Source organism: Protopterus annectens, chromosome 9.part0 (assembly GCF_019279795.1).
Source record: "Protopterus annectens isolate FY-2018-M chromosome 9.part0, PAN1.0, whole genome shotgun sequence".
NCBI classification, from domain to species: Eukaryota; Metazoa; Chordata; order Ceratodontiformes; family Protopteridae; genus Protopterus; species Protopterus annectens.
The window spans coordinates 1,281,587,523-1,281,604,067 of record NC_056743.1 but is presented as its reverse complement, the minus strand read 5'-3'; positions in this window follow the sequence as shown (position 1 = coordinate 1,281,604,067).

The window sequence follows — 16,545 nt, the reverse complement described above, 5'->3', positions numbered from 1 at the left end:
TACTGTTTTGTCAAAGAAAAAAGGATTTTGGATAAAATAGAAGAAATGGAATGGGCTAGTTCTTCATTAAAGAGATTGGCAACTGAAGCTTCCTGGAAGACTTCAGAGAAGAAGAAGAGACTAAAAAACAAATGATTTGTTATATGTTTTTTTCTCTCTCATCATTTTAGTTCATTATTAATCTTTTTGAATATAGTTCCTGCATTTCCAGAAAGCCACAAATATTTTGGAAAAGATTTAATCAAAGTTATTCTCTATGTGCAAAGAAATGTTTTGTTTCATAACCAGTCAAAATGTCTGAGGATTTAATGGCAGGCTGTGACTTGATTTGTTTTTCTTTCTGAAAAAAGTAAGGTTAGTAATTTGATAAATTTTTTTATCTTTATCTTTTTTTTTTCCTTCTTCTTTTATTATTTTCTTTGTTTAAACAATGACATTCTATTTAGAGTATGTAGCGGGTAAAGGGTGGGGGAGGGCAGGGAGAGAACAGTAATGAAAATATCATTAATAGAATAATAACATATTTATTTCTTGTAAAAGTTTATAAGTTCTTCAAATGCTATTTCTAATTATACTTTCTTGATTATACTGCTTATGCTTGTTTGTAAATAATCTGTCATGCTTTAACTAATAATAATCAGAACTAAATAAGAGTAAATAATATGTTTTATTTTTAACTCTATTAATATAAACAGTAAGTAACATTCCATTGTATATACTTCTTACAGCTTTCTCTTACATTTTTTATTTCTGCCTCACTCCCTTTTATTTTCTACTCTCTTTTCTTTTCTTTATTAATATATAGAAATGCTTTTGACTGTGTGGGCACAGTGAATAATAGGATTTGTATGAAAATTGAGTTGGGAGAAGAATGCTGAGTTTTATTGCTTGTTGGTAATTTTGAGTTTAATTTCACTTGCATAGAGGCTGTGATGATCTGTGGAATACATTGTGGAGGTTCTGTCATGTTTAGATGCATTTACACTGCTAAATGAATGTTTGTCACTAGTTTTTAATAAGTTTCCCGCCAAAATGTTAAGAGAGACAAGCAGTAGGTTAGCATGATTGTAAAATCTGGTTACCAATATGCGTTTGCTGTGCATTATTTTGTATAAAGCAGACAGATTTATTCTAGGGACAGCAAGTAGGATAGTGCTCTACAAAGACACAACTCAGTGAGATCAGATATATATATATATGTGTGTGTGTGTGTGTGTGTGTGTGTGTGTGTGTGTGTGTGTGTGTGTGTGTGTGTGTGTGTATGTGTGTGAGTGTGATGGCTTTTTTTCTGAGAATCTGCATAACTATCCAATATGATTTATAATAATTTCTATGTATACAATATTTTATTCTATTGACAAAATGAATGTTTGCCACAAGTTTTAATAAGTTTCCCACCAAAATGTTAAGGGAGACAATCTGGGATGTGGGCTGTCTCATGCACAGTGTCCATGAGTTTCCTCAGAAGCTTCACTCACAGAATTTTCACAGAGAAACTGAAAGCAGTTAGTATAAACATTGACAAGGTTATCACACTGACACACCACAGATTCAGGAAAAATACTCTATTCATAAAATGTGTCAGTTATGATGAGTTTAGATGATGTAGTTTCTTGTAGCAAGTAAATATCTTATTTTAGAAGGCATAGAAAATGAAACATTTATTTAAATGTTTTTGAAAATCTACTTAACAGTAGCATAATAATCTGTGTTAAAAACTTGTGTCCCAAACATATACTTTACTATAACTCATTTAATTCATCTGATTGACAAGCATAAATAATCTTATAACTCTATTCTGGAAGAAATGTCATGTGATATATTTTAAAGCAGTAGGTTAGCATGATTGTAAAATCTGGTTACTAATATGTGTTTGCTGTGCATTATTTTGTATAAAGCAGACAGATTTATTCTAGGGACAGCAAGTAGGATAGGGCTCTACAAAGACACAACTCAGTGAGATCAGATATATATATGTGTATGTGTGTGTGTGTGTGTGTGTGTGTGTGTGTGTGTGTGTGTGTGTGTGTGTGTGTGTATGTGTGTGTGTATATGTATATATGTATGTGTGTGTGTGTGTGTGTGTGTGTGTGTGTGTGTGTGTGTGTATATGTGTGTATATGTGTGTGTGTATATGTATGTGTGTGTGTCTGTGTTTATGTGTGTGATGGCTTTTTTTTTTAGGTAATAACGCAGGTGTTTCTGAGAATCTGCATAACTATGCAATATGATTTATAATAATTTTATGAATACAGTATTTTACTCTATTGACAATAATGAGTTTAAGTAAATGCTCATATACAAACAATCCAAGACTTCTTTGGAAGCTGTTGATAGAATTCACATGACAGAAAATAGATGCATCTTAATGCATGTAATGTCTGAATCATATTAGCCAAAATTTTTGATTTAAATGAATGTTAGAACATAATTTTCTCTCCTCTTGATTTCTAACATTAAGATTATTTGAATGCTATTAGAATACAAGTGTTATATATTACATAGATCTATATAATAGTATGAACAGTTTTAAAAAAAAAAAAAAAAAAAAAAAAAGTTTATTTTAGTTTATATGATGCTGTTTTACCAAATGTGTAGTTTTGTCTTGATAGATAATTGAATTGAAAACTGTTAACCTCAGTTAAATATAACTAGTATTAAATTGATAAGGTGGTAGCTGAGGTACTGCTGCTTAGGGTAGGGGTTAACTTGAGTAGTAAATACTGCTCTAAGTTGGAGTTTTCAACTCCAGGCGGGATGCAAGGTTTAATCCTTACATTATTTTCACTTGTTCATTGTTATATGTATATAGTTTTGACATCCACAATATATTTTGTACACTCATTGTCACTACAAACAAAATTGAATCCTATACAAAATCCCATAAGAGATTTAATAAATACAGCTGTATTTAAAGGTACACCTAAAAGAGGAGATGTAACATTATTTATCTTGTTATTTGTTATTTCGATCATAAGATTCTTGAGTTTTAAAAATGCCAAATGACATCTTTAAAAGGAATTTCTTTAAACATTAATGGATTGAATAATCCGTGTAAAAGGGCAAGCCTAATAAGATACATTAATCTACACAAGGCCAATCTAGTCTTCCTGCAAGAAACCCATCTCTTGAAAAAAGATATTGATAAACTAGCCACTAATAAGTATACAGTATTGGTTAGTTCAGAGCACACTCAGAAAAAGAGGAGTGGCTATTTTATGGAATAAAAGTATGCCCATTCCTAAAACCATTAAGTCTTATCAGGATGACAAAGGAATGTTTTGTATGGTTACAATACAAATTAATGGGAAGACTTACACTTTAATTAATGTATATTGGATACCTGGAATTGGTATTAATACAGTGAAACATCATATTGATAAGATCATATCATTCTCTGTAGGGGATATTATTTTAGCTGGTGATTTTAATTGTATACTACATGAAAGTGATACTACCACTATAAAGAAAAGAAGAATTACATCTAATGCAAAACATTTAAATGATTTTGCTAATTCTTATCATTTGAATGATATTAATAATCAGATAGAGTCAAAATCATTACCATACACCTTTTTTCTAACAGATACAAAACATATTCAAAAATAGATAGGGTCTTTATTTCTAACCAGATGGTAACAGATTTAATTAATTCCAAAATCATTTCATGTCCTATATCTGATCATAACTCAATTGTTTTGAATTCATGATAAAAATACTCATAATGTTCAGATCAAAAGGATACCAGCATACTTAACTCAGCTAAAAGACTATAAAGAATATATACTTTCAGAAGTACAACATTTTCTAGACATAAATAATACTCCTGAAGTCTCCATTGTCTATGTTTGGGATGCCTTAAAATCATATCTATATGGACAAAGTATCAGATGGTATAATAACAAAAGGAAATCTTGGGATAAGGAATTGTTAGATATTCAAAGTAAACTAGACTCTTATAAACATAATAATAAAGAAAATATTATGGACAAGAAAGTTATTGAAGAAATAAACAAACTAAATGAGAAATACAAAGAAATTTTAACTCATAAAGTTAAAATAACTTTAGAGAAATACAAGTTTTTGTCTTATTCAATAAGCCCCAAATACTTACATAGACTTAAAAATAAAACAAAAAAGATTGAATAAACAAAACCATATCAAAGAAATCTTTTCTCTAAGGAAAAAGAAGAATGTTTCTAGTATACCAGAAATACTGGATGAATTTAGAAATCACTTTCACAAGATTAACCATAAAAACATTAACATGGAACCTAAAGATAAAATAAAGGAGTTTATAGCCACAAACATGAATAAAAAGCTTAATAAACAACAGATTAAACTATTGGACAAGAGTATTTCATATACAGAAGTTATTACACAAATAAATAAGCTTAAATCAAACAAAGCACCGGTAATGATGGTATTATACCAGAGATATATAAAATCCTTTCTAAAACTACATATTCATTAATACATAAGGTTTTTATTCTGGCCCAAACTGAGTTAATAACCCCCATCTTGGCAATATACATTTATTTCACCAATTTTAAAACCTAATAAAGATCCAACTAGATGTTCTTCATATCGACCCATCTCATTACTTAATGTTGATTATAAAATGTTTATGAGTATTTTTGCTGATAGATTGAAGACAATTATCCCGCATTATAGACATAGATCAGACGGGCTTCATTGTAAATAGAAATACTTTTGATAATATAAGAAGAACTTTAACATTAATTGATTTTGCAAATAGGAAAAAGAAAGATTTAACACTTATTAGTCTTGATATAGGTTCAGCATTTGATTCAGTAAGTTGGGACTATCTGTTTACCTTACTGAAATGCACAAATTTCTCTGATGCATTTGTAAATTTAATTGAGCATTTATACAAAGGAACGCTGGCTTATATTAAGGTAGGAACATATGTTTCACAAAAATACCCATTCTTAAAGGTACAAAGCAAGGATGTCCACTTTCTCCACTATTATTCACTTTAGTAATGGAGCCTTGGGCTAATTTGATTAGAAACAGTACTGACATAGAGGGTTTTGAAATAGAAGAAAATACAACATCAAAAATTCAACTTTTGCAGATGATGTTCTAATTACATCAGCAGGATCTAATTCTTCTATGCAGTCTTTATTTGATAAAATGATGAATTTTAAAAGTATTTCTGGTTTAATATTCAATGAAGAAAAACTAAAATACTACCTATATATACACGAAAAAATACTCTCATTAGTGATTTTACTAAATATGTACCCAACTCAGGTCAGATAACTTATTTAGGTATAATACTATCTAAAGATATTAAATCTATTATATATAATAACTATAATACCTGTTTTCTTAATATACAAAATCTTTTTAATACCTGGAATAATATGTTTTTTACTATGGAGGAGAGACTTACAATTATTAAAATGATAATATTCCCCAAGATTTTATACTTAATACAATCAATAATACTTTCACCTACAAAAATAACTATCAAGAAACTGAATACACTAATGTTAAATTTCTTATGGGCACCTAATAGACCTAGGATTGCATTAAAGAAACATACTAATAGCTGGTCTCAAGGGGTACTTCTTTTCCAGACTTTAATTTATATATTATCTCTTCTATTATAAAAGTTATTACTTTATTAATAGATCGGTCATATGTCAAAATGGAAAGATTATTGGGAGCTAATTAGTATGCACTTCATGAAAATCTCCTTAACACATAAAAATATGATTATAAATAACTCCATGTTGTGGTTGCTAAAGGAATTTTGTACTTCACCTATTACACCTAAACATATGGTCTGTTACCCAATAAATATTATTATTAGTTATCGTAACTTTATATTCATGCACCCTAAGTATAGGGAATGGAATTTTATTGTATTCCCTATAATTTATACTCAGGGTATGCTTATGTCATCTACTTCTGAAGGAGCTCATTTAGCTATAGATAATGATCTAAAGTACTGGTATCAGCTGATATCTGATAATAAAGTTAAAAATCTAGATTTCTTAAAACAAGAATTTGATCTAAGAGAAACTTGCTGGTTAGAGGTTCAGATCTTTAGACAACATCTCATTGATAGAATAGATCTAATGTCTATAACAGTTAAAGAATCTATTCCAAAACTGATTGATTACTTGATAATAAATTTACAGCATAAAGCTTCTGATAAAGGTAAACTTTCATATATACATAAAATTATCAGACAAGAAACTTTTTACAATGTAGATTCATACTGGAATTATTTCACCTCTATTAATGGGGACCCACCAACTCAACAAGATAAACAATATATATTGGAATCTGCTTATAGAACTACATCTTCCATTGTCTGGAGACTTTATACATGGAAATTTTTACATAGATCTTTTTATACACCTTTGATGATGAATAAAATTAATAATAAAGATAATCTATGTAAGAGATGTAATGTGGAAATTAATGCTGACTGGGCTCATATGTTTTATGACTGTATGAAGTTGAAAGAATACTGGAAGTCAATTAATGAATTTTTGCAGGCTCTTTTACAGATAATTTCATTATTTCTAAGTCTCTTATATTATTCAACACACCTGTACCTCAATGTGTTAAAAAGATTAAGCTTCCCTTGTTATGGTCTATTCTAGCAGTGGCTAGGAAAATAATAACTAGAAATTGGATTTCAGATACACCTCCTTCATTCAATGAATTTAAAAATGTTATGAATATAATGTGTCATATGGAAATAAGCACAATTAGAATGAGAACAACTAGAAAAACATCACATTTTATTGTATGGGATAATTACAAAATTTGTTAAAAAAATTCTAATTTCAATAGCACAGTATTTTAGTTTAATTAATTGATCTGATTGTAGTGGATGTCTTTGTAAATACTTTAGTTGTTTTGTTGAATATTATAATAATACCTATGTTTAATTATTTGTATAAAATTGTTATGATATTTCTCTTATATGTTTAAACAATAAACTTGTTTTGAAAAAAAAAGAACAGAATCCCAAGTAACTTTAATTGCAGTGAAGATCAAAGAGAACAGTTTATGGTGGTTTGGGTACATGTGCAGGAAAGCAGAAGACAAACTGGTGCAGATGATTTGAGAAAGAAAGGAAGAAGGCAAGAAGAAACAAGGGCATGCAGCAAAGAGAAGGATGGACTGTGTGACAGAAGGCCTGCAACAGAACAACAGAAAGGCATGACTATAGAAAAAGGTAGGAAAGTGGCACTGAACTGAAGGTGAAAAATGAGAAAAAGTGGATTGATGACGATGACAATTTCGGGTTCTGGTAAATGAGTTTATAGGTAGAAAATGACAAATTGCATGAAATTCTGATGCTTAGTCCAAATTTGGAATTTACTGGAATTTTTTCTAAAAGAAATGGAAAATCATTGTGACCATGCTGATTCAGTGCAAATGCCCCTGCAGTTTCTTTTTGCTTAAACAGCAGGCTGAGCATAAGTGACAGCACTTCCAAGCTGAGTTATATCAGAAAGCCTTCAGTTAATGTACATTAAGGGTGTTTAATATGCCATTATGTGGTTTTGTACAGATATGAATGACGTCCAGAGGTCAGCTAACAAAAATGAAACGTTTTACAAAGTCACCAATTTTATTGCAGTACAGTGCACAAACATCTTTGGCAGGTTTCTGAGAATCAGAATAAGAAAACAGCTTTGAAAAGTTCTTGCTTCTCATTGTACTTGTCAGAGTTTGATATCTTCAACCTGAGATGGGTTTTGGAGTTCTAAAAATAAATAGTAACATTTAGCAATTTATTTTATTATAGCTAAAAAAACATGTTTGCACTGCAATGCCTTCAGAATAGAGTGACATATTGTTCCAACAATGGAGAAATTAAGCAATTTCATGTTACTCATTTTTCTTGGAAGCTATAACTCTGTCATCAGTATTCTGCAATGAACTTTTTTAAAATTCACCAGCCTCCATGGGTTTTACACACACACACAAACACACACACACACACACACACACACACACACACACACACACACACACACAGACAGACAGACAGACAGATAGATAGATAGATAGATAGATAGATAGATTGAGTGTGGTAATTCAAGACCCCCATCAAGTCACATCCAGGCAATTTCATTCAAATGGCATGCATTTTCCACCTCTCATGGCTTTCATATTACTGCATAAACTACATGCGTTATGTATATTTAAATGTCACAGAGCACACAAAGGCTGAATTTATAAATTAAATAATGCCTTTGTTGAAACTAAAGTAAGCATGTCACAGCCATATACAAGTCTGATAATACTTCAAAATGCTTTAAGGCATACAGTAATTTTCACATTTAAATGGCAGAACTGAAATAATTCACTAAAATTCAACAACCAACAGTTCTTTTTTATCAACTTTGTTGAATTTAACACTTAAGACATAGGCAAAAATACATTTATATAAAAGAAAACAAACCATATTAACATGTTCACAGTTACAAATACTGGGCATCACATATATTCTTTTTCACAACTATCATCAATCCAACAGTACATAAATTGCTCAATTCCTGCCTTCACTTAAAACTTACTCCTCCTCCAGAATAATATTCTGCATGTATTGTTCCCACAACTTCCATTTTTTCTATGTACTTTGCTCCTACCCTTTTCTAAAGATCCCCCTTACAGTTCTTTTAACTCTGTTACAGTAGTTACAATGTAAAATGCAGCTGGTTTAGACTTTTATTTCTAGTTTATTTATTTTATATTTGTTTACTGGGGAGGTTCGTAGACAAAGCTGTCCATTTTCAGCGGAGGCCCGGGGAGAAAAGCTCCAGAACAATTGCTATCATACTATACATAAGACATTTACATGAGCATTGTGGTTTACACATTCACTTATAAAAATATAGCAGATAGTAACATATGATTGCATAAGATATATTTTCTAGCAATTGCTTTTTGGCAACCACCAGAATTAAAGTTAACAAGGCCCTACTATGTCTAGGCAATTCAGATCCAGTATCCCACCTCAAAAAAATAATGTCCTTAGTTACATTCATTTGCTCATTCAGTGTTCCTGACAGAGCACTCTGTAGGGAATTTTTAAAGTCTGCCAACTCATTACACTTCAAAAAACATATGCTCCCAGGTATCTCTTTCTTCCCCATTACACCTCGAATGTTTGTCATCTACCTGAGGAAAAATTCTTTGGAGTCTGCTTGGGATATAAAAGTACATATGCAAACACCTTCAGGCAAAAATCCTAAATATTCTCAACTTTGTTAGATATTTGGGAGCCACACATATGTCCTCCCATTGTTTCCTTGAGAATTGCTTATCTAGTCTCTCTTCTGAATCTTTTCTAAGCTCCTCTGTTTGAATCCTATAGTTATTTTTGCAATATTTTATATGCCCTTTTAATTATCCCTTTTTCAACAGCAACTTCTGTTCTAGATTCAACTAAAAACTCTACCAGAGCAGGTATTTCACTTAAGATCCCCCTATCTCATTCTCTTAGCCTATATCTGATATCAGTCCCTGATGGGAAGGTAGTCTGTAGCCTGCAGTCCAAATGTCTTCTTCACCTCTTCCCATTCTGTTACCTTTCTTTCTCTAGTTATTTGATCCCAATGCCTTAGTTCCTTTGCCAGTTTTCTCCAGTAAATTCCAGCCCCCTCTTGCTTATTTTCTGTATCCCTAATTGCAGTTATCATTTTTGGCAGACTGTCATTTCTTCATTCTCATGTTGGCTTAGTTCTTAGAATACTTTCTACTACTTTATGAATATAATATTCTGTATGGCTGTACATACAAAATCCCACTCTCTCCTTATTTCTTGAATTACCCCCTGCTTTATCATCATCTCTTTGTACTTTGAATTATAACATTCTGCTTGTGATATGCATATGAGCCTTAACTGTGTCGCTCTAAAATATTACTTCAAATCAGGTAAACACCATTTTCTATTGGAAAGATCGATTTATCCCACTTGACCCTTGCCCTCTTCCCCTCCCAGATGAAATCCTTAAACTCTTTACTAATACTATTCACAACTTCCCCTCTGGTTGACAAAAATATGCCTCTCCTGTATTTAAAACTAAATAAACTAAAAACATTTCACTGCTTGTATCTTGCTATCCATATTAATAAACAAGAGCTTCCAGTTTCTCAGTTTTTTCTATTATCATTTGTTTAGTCTTGTCCCACATATTCTTAGCTGTCATGACAGAATTCTTTTTAACCCATACTTCCAAATATTATTTTTATCATGTCCCAATAAATGTGGGTATTGCTGAACCAGTTTACAGCTGTAGCCATTGTTTAGTCTTCATTAATTTTATATCCCAAAATGACTTGGAACTGTCTCAGAATGTTGCACAACACCAATATGTACTTTTCTGGTTTTATCAGATGCAAAATAATATTATCTGCAAATAAAGCCAATTTTTTTCTTGATAATCATGCCAATTATATCCTCGAATTTCTAAGTCCCTTATTTTTTTGCAAATGGCTCGAAATATAATGCAAATAACAGGGGGCGAAAGCACAACTCTCTCTGATTCCTCTGTTCAGACACAATTTATCAGAGAAGAACCCTCCTGCTTTAATTTTTGCCTCTGATCCTCATATATCTTCCTAATTAATCTTATTATTGTATCAGGGACTGCAAATAGTTCCATTTCCGTACTCATAAAATCTCATCTTATTTTGTCGAAAGCTTTCTCTGCATCAAGACCCAGCAACAGCAGCAGTATTTTTTTACATTCAGCTTCTCTCTGGATCAGCATTGTCCTATCAGTGTTGTCAAATCTTTGCCTCCCCTCCACAAAACCACATTGATCTATATCTATCAATTTTGGCAACACTTTTCCATTTTTTTAGCTATTATAGACACAAAACTTTATAATTTATTTATTATTTATTTATAAAATTTTGTTGACCGGGAATGTCCAACTGGACCAGAGGCCCGTTTTCAGCGGAGGCCCGAGGAGAAAAGCTCCATAGAAAATACAATACTAGTAGATTTTAGATACACAGATTATCACAAATTAGAATGCACTTTTACAATATCAAAACAAAGGACTCAAAAATAGTATGCATTTTTACAATATCAAAAAACATTACATATCAAGAAGAAACATTACACAAGTATTGTGTGTTTACTGGTGTAGTCCATAATTAAACCATAGTCATGGTTTAAAATTGAAATGGGTCTATATGAAGCTGGGTGTGATTGGTCTTTACTGTCTTTAGGTAGGGTCTATATTAGAACATCGAAGTTTCAAAACTTCGAATGTTCTAATATCGACCCCAATTCAGCGAATGCTGAAAACATCGAACATACAGAACAACAAATTTTTTCCTAGGGAAAAAAATTTGCTGTTCCAAAACACATACACACAACACAAGCACACCAAACAAACAGCATCCATACACATACACCTAAAATCTTATACCTAACCCTACACTAAACTACACATACACCACTAACCATCCACTTACCTTAACCCAAACCCTAACCCTAAGGTCCTTTACTATCGCAGACTCACCTCTCCCATGCCCTAACCCTAACTCACCTAACCCGCCCTAACCCTCGCATCCACACAATCGCACACATACCTAACCTGTGCCCTAACCCTAACTCACCTAACCCACCCTAACCCTCACATCCACACAATCACACACATACCTAACTCGCACCCTAACCCTAACTAACCTAACCCACACTCAATTGCACACTTACCTGAACCCGACCCGTAACTTCCCACCACAGCGCTGAAAATACCGAAGCAACAGAAAAGGAAAACCAAATTCTTTCCCTAGGAAAAAATTAAGTTTCCTGTAGCTTTGATATTTTCAGCTTTCGCTGAATAGGGGTCGATATTAGAACATTCGAAGTTTTGAAACTTCAGTATTCTAATATAGACCCTTTAGGTATTACAGCAACCATAGCTTTCTTCTAAGATGTTTGTGCCTCCCTTCCTTTTTAATACTGTTACACAAAACCTTGTAGATCTTTATTACTTTCTTCCCTCCTAGCTTCCAAATTTCCACAGGAATACCACCCATTCCTGAAGACTTTCTTGTATATTGATTATATGTCACCATTTTTATCTAATCTCCTCTTATCTTAATTGTTAGTTGAGCCTCATCTACCTCTAACATTGGGATACTTACGTTTTCCATAAATATTTCCATTTGTGCTTTTTCTTGATTTCCACGTCTCTATATAATACAGTTTTTCATAAAATTTCCAAAACATCTCTAATACCTATATAGGATGTCTGGTTATTTTTCTTGTTATAGGCTCCCTACGTTTGGCAACAGCCCTTTCTACCTCCTGTTGCCTAAGCTGTTGTGCTAAAAGATTTTGTGCTCTGGGGTTACTATTCAAAAGCAGTTGTTTAACAACAATCTTTCTAAACTCATGCATATTATCCAGTTACTCCCTTAGTTTCTCTTTAGCAATCTGCAGTCGTTCCTCTTCTTGATCAGTGAAATTCCCCTTATTCTGCAATACTTTAACCTTTGTCAGCACCTCTAAATTATTCTTGTTACTTCCTGATCTTATCCCTTAATAATTTTCATTACCCATTCTTTAAATTCTTTTCCTTTTAACAGGCAGATGAGGAAGAGAAAGTGCCAGTGTTTCATTTTTACTTCATTACCCTGCAGTTTTATCTGAGTCTTTATTGGTGCATAATCTGAAATAGTGATTGAGTGTGTAGAAGCTTTTAATTAAATGCACATGTTCATGTGAAATAATAACACACCGATACTGTCAGTCTCATTTATACTGCCTGTATGTGTTGCCCTTGTCTGTGTCTCTGACCTTACTTTTGACCAACTTTTATCAGGCCCCAGGCATCTTTGGTGCTCCAGCCTCATGCTGGTCAACATCTTCATTGTTTTAATGCCTAATTCCCCTCTTGAACAGTCACTTTTCTGTATAACAGACTTAACTCTCATGTACAGGCCATTGCCTGAATATCCAGCTCTCACCTACATAGCTCCCATGGACTGCCCCTCATTTTACAATCATTCTTCAGTGGTAAGCAAATTACTCTGTTTCCATAACTGTAAAGGGGTATGATCAGACCCTAGCATGTCCCGGGAGGTATACCTGTGACACAACTGGATTAGTTTATCTTGCAAGTTGTATAGTCAATGGGCATTTTATATGGGCAAAACTAATAGAAAGTTAAAAGATAGGCTTAGGTAGCACCTTTATGACATAAAAAAGAATAAGTCCACAAATGCCTTAAACAGACTCCAAAGCTATTGTGTTGCTTTTAAAAAGTTTATTTTCTTCGCAATTGATAGAGTAGTGAAGGTGGATAAAGGGGTAGACTTTGCGGTGTTCTTAGAACACAAAGACTTGATTTGGCAGTTGAAATTGAATGCCATGGCCCCCCAGGTCTTAATGATAATGTTTCAATTGCGAGTGTGCTAAAATTAAAAGCAAACATTTTGTAAGTTAAAAATGTAATTTTTATTATTTATTTTTATTTTTATATATTTTTTTTATTTGACAACATGTTAAGAATTTGCAGTTTTTGATAGTGAGAATTAGAAAATTCAGGTGATCAGTTTTATTGCTGTGATATTTATGAAATTGCTTGTTATAATTATTTTTGTTGTGTATTATATTGGGTGACTCAGTGGTGTAGCAGTTAACATTGCCACTCTCAGCAAGAGATTCTGTGGTTCGATTCTAAGCTGGAGTGCCTTCTGTGTGGAGTCTGCATGTCCTCCCTGGATTCGCATGAGCTTCCTCCAGGTGCTCTGGTTTCCTCCCATATTTCAAAGACATCAGTCTGGAGCATTTTTCCCCAGGCCTCTGCTGAAAATGGACTCTGTCCCAGTCAGACTTTCCCGGTAAACAAATGTTAAATAAATAAATAAATATTATGCACCTTTGTGATTATACTTGTTTTATTCATGTCATGTTATTATATTGTATTCTTATTATGGTGGTTTTAAAATTAGGTTAATTGTGATATATATATCTACAGCAACCTTTTTAAAAAAAACAGACTAGAAGCTAATGACTGATACATTTTTATGAGGAGGTGTTAGTGATTGGCTGCAATGTATATTTAAATAGATGTACGAGTTATTTAGCATTAACTCTGATGATGTCCACATAATTGTCACAAAAGCACTAAGTTAATGCTATTTGTTGGTGTTTGGCGAATTAAAGGAGTGCGATAGTAGACTGCTGGGTGTTTTCTGTATTTCTTTAACTTGGGCCACAATCACTTTGAAAGTTGTACATATTTACTAAAGATCCTTTCTGAGCTCTGTAGGCCAAAACATACCTCTTGACTGACAAGATTTTTGCAGAATGTCAAGATTTTTGCCTCATAGTTTTGGTCTGTTCCTCAGAAAAACTTTGTGGTTTTCTGACAAATCATTGAAGATGCCGTCTAAATGCTGACATATATATCTGGATTCAGACTTCATATCCTTGTTTAGTATGACACAGACTTTCAGGAAGGGTATGTATTTGCTTATGCACATTTGAATCATCATTATCAGTATCATTATCATCTTCCCCCTTTTCACCATTTTCTTTATGGGGTCAAGATATCATATCAACTGTTGCCAGCAGTCTCAATTAAATTTACATGCAGTTTCCTACCTTCTTTGAAAATCATATTGGCCTATTGAAGATCTTGTCTCACACAATCTGTCCATCTCATGGGTATGTCCTGATTTTCTTTTGACTTCTTCCTATATTTCAAAAATCTCTCTTTTATCACATCAACTTCTGTTTTCCTGCACATGTGACTGAACCACTTTAATCTGTTCTCATTGACCACCTTTGCAATTGGGGATACTTTGGGTTCTGCTTTAATATCCTAATTTTTTTCATCTGTCCCACAGAGTGCATACTGCTACCAATGTCAGGCACTTCATCTCCATTATCTCAAGCTTTCTTGCCTGCTCTGCCTTCACTGCTCGGGTTTCTGCACCACACAGAAGCACCAGAAATACCACTGTTTTATTCACCTTGATTTTCAGTTTCTTTGCCATTCTTCTGTCACACACTACTTATGACACTTTGTACCACTTAGCTGTAGCACCTCTGATTCTAGCTTTGACCTCCTCATTCAGACTTCTCTGCAAACACACCTCTCAGATATTTGAAGCTGTTAACCTGTTCCGCTATTTTCATCTTCTATCACAATTTTCAGATTCTTCTGATTCTTCAGTTTGCTGCTATGACCATTCTGTTGTCTGGACCCAGTTCCATCCTACATGCCTTCAGTTTTACTTCCCAGTCCCTTATCATTTACTAGACTTGCTGTTCAGAGTCTGCTTATAATGCCACATTGGCTGCATATAGCAGCTTTGTTGATAAGTTTGCTAATATATCTATCACTAGTATGAAGAGGAAAGTGTTCAGAGTTGAATGATGATGCACACCCACTGCCACTGGGAACCCCTCTATGAGTCTGAAGACTGTTCATATTTGCGTCACGGGCATACATCACCCTCTTAGGCCAAGAAAGCTGGACAAAGCCTGACATAATGGGGGACAAATGTCCAAAATAGGAACAAATTTTAAATATTGCACATACAAATTTAGAAAGTGACTAGACTAACAGAGTTTGTGTTAAAAAGCATTTTCCAAAGGATATAAAGTCTGAAACTCAAACGCTTGTCATTACTTAGTGATTCAATTCCTCAAATCATCCTAATGATTTGCAAGAAACCCACAAATTTTGTGAGGAACAGACCAAACCTTTGAGGCAAAATCTGGACATTCTGCAAAAATCTGGACAGTTGAGAGGTATGGGTCCTCGTAAATTCCCAAAACTGATTTTAACAATGTTTCTTGGACTTCAAGCCATTATAGGACTAACTAAATTAACTTTCTTGGAGCCCTTGTCACATGCTTTCTTCAAGCCTAGGGATGCCCAGTTGGACTCTTTCCTCATCTCCAACTTCTTCTACACTACCTGCCTCACTGCAAACATCAAGTCAATGGTACTGCTTCCTGATCTGTACCCAGACTATTCATCTCCCATTTTTCTTTCTACTGGTCATTTAAGCAAGATTTCTAACTCTTTGTCTGTTTTACTTTCCAACTGTTCAAGGTCAGCTATCAGATCTTTCTTGTCTTTTTGAAAATCAACCATGATACTTTGTGTTTGTCAATTTATTTTATACCATCCTCAATTGAATAAACTTTCAAACACCATCTGGTGTAATGTCTCACGTTTCCTCTCTCTGATTGTTACTTTTTTAAAATGTTTTCTGTAGTATTCTGCATCCCTGAGGATTCCTCCCTTAAAGAGGTCACGTTTCTTTGAAGGCATGCCTACTCCATTATCACAGAATCAAGTCTCTTTACCAAACCCTAAAACGAATCAGGGATAGTTTCAGCACTCCTTACTTCTGCAGCGTCAAAAGTATTACCCAGAACTTCATTTTGTATTAATGTAATATTCATTTTTAGTGAGGATTTTACTAACTCAAACACACTTTCTCCTCATTACTTTATAACCACTCACCAGCCACATGGATTTCTTATTGACTTTCCTTTTC